The 11,134-nt window shown below is 45.9% G+C and overlaps 1 pseudogene; it reads right to left on the reverse strand.

Moving 5' to 3' along the window:
- Positions 1 to 2,216: 2,216 nt before the first annotated feature.
- Positions 2,217 to 6,316, reverse strand: LOC128945639 (protein FAM162B-like; annotated as a pseudogene).
- Between the last annotated feature and the right edge of the window lie 4,818 nt (positions 6,317 to 11,134).

Genomic DNA, 11,134 nt, shown 5'->3' on the forward strand with positions numbered 1-11,134 from the left:
GGAGTATCAGGTGTGACACTGAAGCAATTCAGATGGGAGAGGAAATAAAGCAACTCACAGCTATAAGGTGCTGAGGATCAGCCAATTATACATTCAGGACTCTGTGTTAATTAGAGGCTTTTCAGGAGGAGAGTCAAAGGACTTTGCAGACACAGATAGAAACAGGTTTTAACAAGCAGTGATAAGTCCCAGTGTTGGAGAGGCATGTCCAGCTCACACAGGGGAGGCTCCAGCTGAGGCTGTGCTACACCAGCAGCCACCCACCACCAACCCAGTGCAAGCCACAGGTCAGTCCAATTGGTTTCTTTGGAGAGTAATATGATATCAAAATGAATAATCATGTAGGCACTGGTAAAGGATCTTTCCCTACATAATAGTCATAGCTCTTTATAAGGGCCCAGAAGCACCTGGGTCACCTGGTCAGTCAGATGCTTTACCAGTGGCTCAGGGAGGAAGAATTGATTTTTTCCTAATGACTGTGTGTAGTGTGGCAGCTTTATGCACTGCAGGCAGACAGCATGGCTGTTTAAGAGGATCTGATAATAGCTCACAACTGAAGCAGGTTTCTCTCCTAGGCAAAGCGCAGAGCAGAGACTGGAACAAGTCACAATTAATTTTCTTGTTCTTTAGACATTGCTATGGTCATGTCCTTTCCTGCTTAAGTCAGGGAAGTTCAGAACATGGATGTACATTTGTTTACAAGCATCAAAATGGTTCCTTTAATTGTTACATACACCTTCTGAAAAAGAGCACATTAAAGTAATTTAAGAATTTAAAAAAAAAAAAAAAAACTAAGAGACTGAGCAAGCTCTTTAAGTTTATCCCCAAATGAGCACTAACTTTGAGGTAATTCTTGCAGTTTACTGCACTAACCAAGAAAACCAGGTCATATAAAATGAAAGAGCCCATATTACCTGTGAAGCAAAAGTGCCTTCTCAGCAGAGACTTATTCACTCTCTACTTGTCCTAGACCATTATTTCACTTCCCTGAGATGTGCTTTGTGAGGAATACTACAGGGAGCAGACATCACTTTTGGTGAACTGTACTGCATGGGGCTGTGAGTCAGAAACAAGGCCTGCAAGCCTGGAGATGTGACAGAGGTAACATCCCCTCACCCTAGGTGTGCAGCATGGGCAGAAGTGCTCCTGAGAAGCACCAGAGGGAAAAAACTGCCCAAAAGCCACAGGCACAGGGGATGGAGTCCTGGAGCCCAACATCTGCTGCCCACCTGACAGTGCCTCAGCCCAGCTTTGCCAGCAGCCAGTTTGTGCAGTGACACTTCAGCAATAAATGGATTTGATTTCTGACACAATCAACCACAGAGACCCGAGCAGGAGCTTCCAAACTCCCCTGGAGTGCAAGTGTGACTGCTCCAAGGAATAACCTTGGAAAGGCCAGCCCCAGTGTGATACCCAGGACATTGCTGAGCATGGCTGCAGCACCTCCTGCAGCAGCTGGGTCAGACTGGCTGGGGTTTGCCATGCTGGGTCCCTGGGGACTCCATGCAGCACATCCAGCTCCACCAGCAGCGTTACAGGTCCTGAGGGGTTACATGTGACACTTGGGGGATCAGAGCATCAGCACCCACAGGCATGAACTGGGGCCTGTCTTGAAGTTAAGTCACTTTGTGAAAATGTAATTTTCAATATCTCATTAGGACTTCTCCCATCTGTTAAGCATAATCCCAGAGAGTTTGGTGACACTCTAAATGAAGCTGTGAAGAGATGCGTTTGTTTTAGATGTAATTGGACAGCTGTTTTATTATGAGTTAATGAACTATGATGATTAAAAAGAATTCAGTTTTAGCAAACCATGTATTAACAATTACTCTGGACTAAAATCACTGCTAAGCAAGAGCTGGACAACTTTCATGACAATCACTGGGAGCAATGATTGGATTGGAGGAGACCTGAGCAGCAGCAGCACCATGAAAAGCTGATCCTGAGCTGGGGAGTCCTGCATTTGTCCTTTCCACACTTTGCAGTTTAAAAGAGATCTTTGTATATGAGCTGGGCCTGGTGCCAAAGACCAGAAGCCACAAAAAGCAGTTTATTTCCATAGGAGGTTCCCAGTTTGCATGGAGCAGTTTTTAAGCAGTGAAGTCTTTGCTCTGAGAGTTTCAGTGAAAAAGCTCTTAAGAGTTAAACGAAGACAGGTCCATATGCCACATGTGGAAATCACTTATCTTCTTATGTTAAAATAAATCTGTTCCAAATCATTGTGACTTCCCGACAGCTGCCTCCTGACCTTTCTCCACTTCAGCCCTCCATTTGGCCTTCTTCTCTGCATTCACCCTCAGCAGAGTCTGATCCTTCTTGGCAGCCTGGAAACAATTTGGTGGAAATCATTGCCTGCACACAATTGCCACCACTAAATTTCCCCACATCTGCACCACTTCCTTTGACACCTCACTGCCCATTTTGATATTTTCCAGTGATAGAAGTTAATCTGTTTCCTTGTTATACCACATTTTCAGCATTTGCAGCTCTGATTAGCAGGAGAATTACACTGTGAATTGATTACAGGTGCACCGGGACTCTACGGGTGCACAGCTCTTGGTGCCCATGGTGGCATCCAGGCTGGGCAGGCAGGAGCACAGGAGCCTCGTGGCTGGCAGATGTCAGGCAGAACCAGGCTCCAGTGACACTGTCTGAACTATTCCATTGCCTTTGGCCCAGCCTCCTGTTGAGACACCATCATAGAGAGCATTGCACTGCACAGGTTCATGGCAGAGTGGGTCAGGAGCAACACATTAATCAGCAGATTGTGCTTTCCAATGCCAGTGTCTCCTCTGGAGAAGGGGTGATACAGATCTTGTGCATACATTGCTCATGTGTACCTATTCTCAAACCTCTCTGTCACCCAGGTGCTTATTTCCAAAGAACACACACAGACCATGCGTTAAGTGAACCAGTACCCCCAGAAACAATACTCACTTCTTTGCCTGAGATGATCATGGTCACACAGTCAGTGCAATCATGATGTAGCAAACCTTTACCCTGGCAATGCTCCTTGCAGTGTCCAGGACCTCAGACCTGTGGAGGACAGAGCAGATTTTCCATTCTGCAGCAGCCTGTGTGAAATGGGATCATGGGGAGAGGGGTGATGAATGCTTGCAGCTACTTCCTGTCAATGTACAATAATGGGGTTCAGCCTTCTCTTTCTGCAGCTGCTTAAAGGAGGACTCTAAAAATTAGCCTTGGGGAAAAGATTTAGGTCAAAAGCCATCAGTAACAACAGGATTAAAAACTCTTGCTCTCCTGCGTTCTTTTATTGTGTGAGAGAGTGAAAGCCTGTAAAATGACAGGGGCAGGAAAATCTTTCCACTATAATAACAAAGGGCCAACCTTTGGGTGCCGCAGGGCAGGCCCTGGGGTGCTGTGCAGCACCAGGAGGCACTGGGGCCATGCCACCAGGGCCAGGCAATGCCACCCTCAGGGAATCAAAAGCCCAGCACAGCACAGCTCTGCCAGGCAGTTGCACCAGCCCCATGAGCATCTGCCTGTGGTGGGAGGCTGGTGAGAGCACACAGCTGGGTCAGAGCACACAGCTGCACCATCCAGGAGTTTTCTTCCCAAGCAGCTGAACAGCCCCATCCATCACTGGAAATCTCCACCACCTTGCATGAGTAACTCCTGGCATATACCCAACAATTCATGTTTGCAAGGAACTGCAGCATGGCAATGAGCCATCCCTGAAATTATATCCAGGATTTACTCACACCTGCAAGGGGAAGGACAGCTGGAGGTGACCCCAGGACGTCACAAGTCAGAAGCATTAGGATTCCAAAATTGAGTGATAATCCTTTAACAAAACATCTCAGCAAGGAGGTGAAACCACAGCCCATACAGGAGGAATTCATTGCACAGGTCTGTCAACAAAGCTGTATGTAGCCTCAGCTTCTAATTAAAATTGATGCAGCATTATTAATCACTGATCAATAAAACCCAGAAAAGCATGTAAAAACTCAGATTGAACGATGTCTTATTATGGTGGCTTCTGAGTTTTAAAGCCACGTGTCTTGCAAAAGATACTTCAGCTTAGTCTGAAATTTGTGACAACTAAAATAAGCAAATCCAGTTCACCTCACAGGGAATGACAAAAAGTTACAAGAGTTACAATTATTTACAGCTATTTTTGGACACCAGCATGGGGGAGGCACTAACTCCACAAGAGCACAGCTCTGGGTAACGCAGGCTGGGGTCTCAATCTGTATGTTCACAGCCAAAAGAATCATTCTGACATGTCCACTTACGAAATGTGCCTGGGAATGTCCTCCTCCTTTTTAAAGCGTCCCGACCATACCAGCACCTTTTTATCAAAATTTGTAGGCTTTCTTTCATTCCTGAAAGGTTCTTTACCTGTAAGAGATTTTGTACAAAGCAATGAGCTGAGCTTCAAGAAGGGAAAAGAGCTGTTGGTACAGAGGGAAAATGATTGAAAATTTAAAATTACACTTTTCTATTCTGTGGAAGCTAAATGTGCTTTCTAACATCAAAAAGACTCATCAGGTGGTGTGAGAACCTTTGTTACATTTGCAGCTTATTTAATTTGACTTTCTTCCGTTTAATTTTGGTAGGTTTTAAAGTAAAAAATCTCTTCTAAACTTCCTGATTAAGACGGCAAATGATGTGGGGCTGAAGTCCCTGAGCCCACAGCAACATCTCACCCTGTGAGCATCTTGCTTTTAAACGGCCCAACCAGTGAGTTAAGCAAACTGCCAGCAGCACAAGCAGCTCACTCCTCCACAGCTTCTCCTGAAATCACTGATGGAGAGATGATGTCTGCTGAAATGCAGCCTGGTGGGAGACTGGCAGTTGTTCTCATGCAAGCTGGGTACCAGATTACTGAGCTCTAATGATGATACATTACACCCCATCAGGCTACCACGGTGATGCCATTTGCATGCTGTCACCCACAGCATGGTGAGAAAAGGACTCTGGCTCCTCTTGATGGAAACAAGCCCAATAACAGCCAACAACAAGGACAGTGGCAGAGAGATCCTGAAAACACAGTAAGCAATGGCTGGCTCAAACCCTGGCTTTTGCAGTGTACAAGTGGTCTTTGCAGGGCAGCTGAGACTGCTCACCCAGTACTTACATCCAGGTAGGTGCCCCCACACTACAATGCCCTGTGCAAATGTGGGGCTTGGGTTGGGAACTGGCATTTGTGACCAGGATGGGCAGGATGAGATGGACATGAAGATGTCTCCAGCCTCAGCATCCTCACTCCCTGCCTGTTGCTGGATTGCTGGTACTTAGCTGAAAGGAAGTCACTGCTGCTGCAGAACAGGCATGGAGAGAATTTCTTCCTGCCTGTGTTGAGCTGGTGAAATTATAGTAAGTGCCTTGGCCCCAGAGCTGCTCATGTATGCCAGGACTTGTAAGTGGCTGAAAAATCCCAATTGTAAATCTTGGTCCAGGTAAATTGCCTCCATTCTTCTCCTATTTCTCCCACAAGGTACAGTGAGACCAGGAGAGCTACATCAGCAAGTGCCAGAATCAAATCTGCAGCAAGCAGTACACTTGCTCAAAGCAGATGCTCCATCCCAAGGAAGACAAGGACAAAGCCCCAGAAACTTAGGGAAGCTGGAGACCCCCAGCCATCCCACAGGAGCACAGGCAGGCCCATGCAGCCCAGCTTTCCTAGGGTGAGGGGTCTGCAAAGGCACAGCCAAGAAAGTGATGGTGCAAAGAGAAATTCTGTCCATAGCAGGAAGCTTGTTCATGTGGGAGCAGCCCATGCCTGTTCTCTGTCTCATAATCCAGGGCAGTGCCTGGCACAAGCACACACAGCTGTGGCTGCAACCTGGCAAGGAGCACAGCAGGAAGCAGAGGGGAGCAAATCCTCCACTTGCACCAGCCCTGCACACTCAGGGACAAGCATTGATCTTCCTCTGGAGACCTGGCAGCTGGGCAAGAGAAGGAACATTTATTTGTTTTAATTGACAGATTTCCTGGCATGAAGCATCAATTGGTATTTGCTGCCATAGGAGAACAGCTATATAATAGAAAAAGCTTTACCCCTGTGCACTGTGCTGGTCAGAGCTCTGGGTGAGCTCCCTGCCCCAGGACTCAGAGCCCTGCAGTACCTCAGCCATGGCTGAGAATGAGCTCATTTTCTCACCCTTTCCTGCAAATACCCTTTCCCTCCATGCTGCAGCACCCAACAGTGACCAAGGGCTTTCCACCCACCTGGATCAGCCGTCTGCCAAGCCGTGTCCTGGGCGTTCTTTGCTCTGCTGCCAGCAGCTCTGGCGGGGCACAGGACCAGCCCAGCCACCCTCTGGCTGTGCCCCAGCAGCCTCCCCAGCATCCTGCCCTGGAGCCCCACTGCCCCACCAGCCTGGCCAGGAGCCCACAGGCTGCTGCTGGGACTTAGTAAAGTAAAACCAGCCCTTCCTCTCAGAAGGGAGCAGCACGCACTTCCACCCTACTGACAACAGGCTTTGCTTACATCGTGATGACGAGTTGAATTTATCAGCTGTGATTACCAAAATGACACACCCGGGAGCTGGGCGGGCACAAATCACCGCTGGGGCAGCTCACACCGAGCCCTGACTCTGCCCCAGGCTCCCCATCCCAAGGAGCTGCTCAGGAGAACACTGGTTATTTACATTGCTTTCTCAGTCCTACTATGGAAGAACTAAAATAAGACAGTGTGCTGTATTTCCCCAAAGACAGGCTTAGAGAGTGCTAATTATCACAGCTGGTTAAGCTGTTAGAGTTCTTAATTGTTCTCAGCTCCAAAATAATCTTGCAAATCAGTTGCTTTAAACAGATTTTATGAAAAGGAGCAGTGTTTACCACAACTCAAAATAAATGTGGTTTGGTGGCAGGAAAATAAAGTTGATGTCTGTACCTATAAATGCAGTATAGGGAGTCCATCTCACATGCAGACTGCAAACTTTCCTAGCAAAGAAAAAATACTTCAGATATGCTTCAGGTTTAAAACAGTAAACTAAGAAATTATAACAAAAATCTCAGCTGAGGTCGTATTTGTCAGTCAGTAAAACTGTCATTAAAATGTAGTGATACCTATAAAGTATTTGCCCTCCACAAAGTCTGGATAGTACTGAATGTTTTCCATAACACCAACTGTTCTAACCAGAGAAAGAACCACAATCAATGCTGCTTTATCACTCTGACATTTCTCCTGCATTTTGCACAAAATTCTTCCTGATGGATCAGGAAATGGAAATGCAAAATACTTGTTTCATTTGGAGCTGTGGGGTATTTACTCTCCTTAGACATGCAAGGCCCTAAAGCTGATTTACAGGTAAGGAAAAAAAAATCCATTCAAAAGTGAAGAAGCAGTTGCCAAAAGGAAAATTTTCAGAACCACTTAGCAATACTATCAAATTCTAATATTGCAAATAATCAAAATGTGTCCAAGAGCAAGGGGAGGAACTGCAAGGGAAGAGTACTGCAGGTGTGGGCAGGGATATTCTGAAGGGGCTGAAAGGATGAAAGATGTGAAACAGATGCAGCTCTGGCTCCTCAACTTCTGCCCCAAGAAAAAACACTGTCATTTATGGAGATGTTTTTATATTTTTTGGGAACATGGAGTTAATGATACTGAGGAAAGAAGAAAATCCCAGCAGTGACAAATGTGGTTTTTCCTGTTTCATGAAAGCACCACTATGTATCCGGACACAGCACAATGTGTTCATCTTAATTCACTTGTAATTTGGTAAAGCAAATTAGATCCATTTCCAGATTAGGAACTCATACAGAAAATAAATAGTGTTTTGAGCTTCCAGCTGCAAACAAGACCTGCAAACAAGAAGAAATCAGTGGATGTGATTATGTTGAAAAAAGCAGAAGGGAAAGCTGGTAAAGTCAGAGAGAATATTTGTGTCCTGCTCAGGATTTCCCTGTGGTAAAATGGGTATGAGGAAAGATGCATTTATAGCCTGAAGTTTATGGCCAGCATGCCTGAGCATTCCCACGAGCTCCCTTCTCACCTTGTGCAAGAGCTGCTAAGTGAAAAAAGGCATTGTTAACCTGGACATCCCCTGGTCCCCAAGCTAGGAGGGCAGCAGGGGCTGTGGGCAGGGGGTGGGATGTGTTGCCCTGGTGCTTGGGTCACATTTGGACCTGCCTGGCCCCACAGGGGCTCCAGCTGTGCAGAACATCAGAGCATCTCCACTCAAACAGGCACTCTCCAAAATACTCATTGCAGAAGTGACTGTTCTTTATGTCATGTCTGATTATGGATTTGAAGAGGAAAAAAAGAACATTTTTATATTGTGTCTTAATTTCTCAAAAGGGGAGAAAATTGTGGGGGTTGCAGGCCTCTTGCTTGCTCACCTAGGAGTTGCCAATTGTTTCCTCTAGCAGACACACCAGCTAACAGCTGTATTAATCATGTCTGCTGTGAGCAAAAAGGCACTTCAGGATTTATTATGCCAGCATTTGGAAGTGCAAAGACACAGAGGTCCCCACAAAACGACAAAGGCAGTTACTTGTTCCTGAATTTTATTTGTTTGTCTGGCACCATGAATGCTTAATGACAGGCTGAGTTTTACTGCAGTGCATGAAAGTTACAAGCACCTCTGTGTTAGGAATTCCAGCTTTCCCTACAACCCTGTGGGTCTCCCTCTGGCCCAGGGCAACTTGGATCCCTTTCTGAAGAGCAGAGAGATGCAGAATGCTCTTGGACCAAGGCAGACTCGTGAGCAGCCTGATGAACTTTGGTCTCCTTAGAGGTGTGTTGTGCCTGTCTCAGTGCATGCACATCCCCGCTGGCCAGCTTACAGCACATCCACGGGAGGCTCAGCCAGTCACTCTCACACCAAGCCATCACTGACACCCCTCAGTGACTCATTACCAAAGGGCAGCCAGTATTTCATGAGCATTAAGATCGCATGTAGGGAGTTGATTGAATAGGAGTAACAACTTGTTCAGAGTTCAGAATTAGAAAAACTGGGTCTAAAGCACCATCCCCTCTGCCTTCAGCATGCTTCTGCCAGGAAGAGAGCAGCACCCCAACTCCTGAGCAAGCCCTGGACAATACAGAAAGCACTGACCAGCTCTACAGGCACTGCCCAGGCTTCCTCTGCCCTCACTGCAAGGGGAGGACACAGATCTGAAGGGTTTTGAGTCACAAAGGACCAGACTAGCTCGGACAGAGCAGAGGATGGTCTGCAGCTGTGGTGGGGCAGCTCATGACATTTCTGGTTTCTGTGTGAGAGTGATAGGCAGCTGCCACACTTGCTGCACACTGCTGCCAACACTGAAGATTTAAACTAAACACAAAACCTCACAGGACTCCATCATGGTTCTGCATCCTCTTCACACCCCTTCAGCCAGCTCAAACTCTGCTACGTCAGCTGCCTCCACAGCAAGGACTAGCAGCCAGCCCCTAAACGTACTCAAAAACCTTTGCAGAACTGGAACTGAGAGACCACAATATAAACCCAATTGTGTTTGTGAAACTCCATTGCTCTGGCTTATGGCTGACTTCATACTGTTATTCCCAGTGCCTTAAATTCTGATTATTTTTAGAATTATTGCAGCAATGAGAAACTTGGACTCAGGTTCTCTTCACTTGTCCTTCTGCTGCTGCTTTCAACAGCCACAGGAATGAAAGTGTTTATTCCTCCAAGAGCCCCAGGTTCCCACATATCTCTTTATATGTTAATTTTCATAAAAACACATAACTAATCTTCTTCCTCATACACAGAAAAGAATTCATATGAGTATTTTAAAAAAATTAAAAGTATTACTCTGCAAAACTGTTTTCAGCGTCCTCAAAAACAAGTGGCTTACCATCAGACTCTGGTTTGCATGCCATGAAAACTTCTTACATGAGAGCTGTGATGGGGAACAGAAGATAATCTTATCTTAAAATTCTTTGCCTTCCCCCATCTAATTAAATATGCAGCAGAGCTCTATCTTGGTTCCTAGACAAGATAAACAGCAATCCTGAATGGGCTTGTGGCTTATGAAATTAGAAGTGAGTCAGGAAATATTTTTCCACGCAACTAGATGTTCTCCAGCAGCACAATTTGACACAGCAAGAGCAAGGAATTGCTTTGCAAAGTCTCATTCACCTGCAGACTCCCAGCCCAAAGCTGTCCCTCCACTTTCAGGGCTGCAGCTCTCTCCAGATGAGTCACCTCCTCCCCATATCAGGGATTAGTCTGCCCTAAGGAAACTCAAATGCAAATACCAAGAACTAAAAGCTCCTTAACTGTTCCTCACCATGGCCAGGTCAATCAAAGGAATAGTTACAGCATCTTAAAACAAAACCAGAATTTTGTTGTTTTGTAAAGAGTTCTTTGCACAAGCACCAACATGAGGCTTTAATCAACTCAGAACACTTGGATTCATATTTTTTATAATTTTAAGTGTTGTCAATGAAACAAAACAATGAAGGAGTCCTTACCCTTTTTGTGTGTAAACTTCAACTTTGCTTTAAAAAAAGAAATCCTCTATGCAGTTACTGAGAGATCCTGTATTTTCTGTCTATACTGTCCCTATTCCTCCAAATTTTATAGTACCTCTACCATTTGAAAAATCTTGCCTAGAAACCATAAATAAGATACTAAACCATAGTATTTAAACAAACAAACAAACAAGAGCAAGCCCAAACTCCACTGTCTCTGGTTAATCTTGCCTAATTCACACCACACGAGCCTTTTGACATCAGTTCCTTTAGAGGGAAAGCTAAGACAGGAGGACCCATAAGCCACATTTGCTGTGCTTCCTTCCATCAGTTCTGTGTTTTTAGAGAAGATGCAATAGAATCTTTGTTGGACACAGGAATGCAGCTAAGAATTGTCCTAATAGGAGCCAAATCCAGTGGAGGTTATGAGTTACAGCTGGAATCACTAATCTATGCAAGCAAACACAGTAAAAGAACCTGGAATGGCTCTGCAGTCTCCTGGGTACAAGGGGCAGGGTTTGTAACAGCTCATGGCAGAAGGACAAAGCTCATGGCAGCCAAACAAAAGTCAGTCCTTGCTCTGGCAAAGCCCCAGTTTGACTTTCCCAGGGTCTGGGATGATCACACAAAGCTGCTGGTCCAGCGCAGGGCGACTTGGCACGTGCAGCATTTGCAGCACATGGGCTGAAAGGCGGGGTGGCCCCAAGTGCAGCTTCACCAAGGGGGAGCAGCCCAATGCGA

This window comes from Melozone crissalis, unplaced genomic scaffold, assembly GCF_028551555.1.
Source record: "Melozone crissalis strain CALT ecotype California unplaced genomic scaffold, PUWL_Pcris_2 ptg000068l_1, whole genome shotgun sequence".
Classification (NCBI taxonomy): Eukaryota; Metazoa; Chordata; class Aves; order Passeriformes; family Passerellidae; genus Melozone; species Melozone crissalis.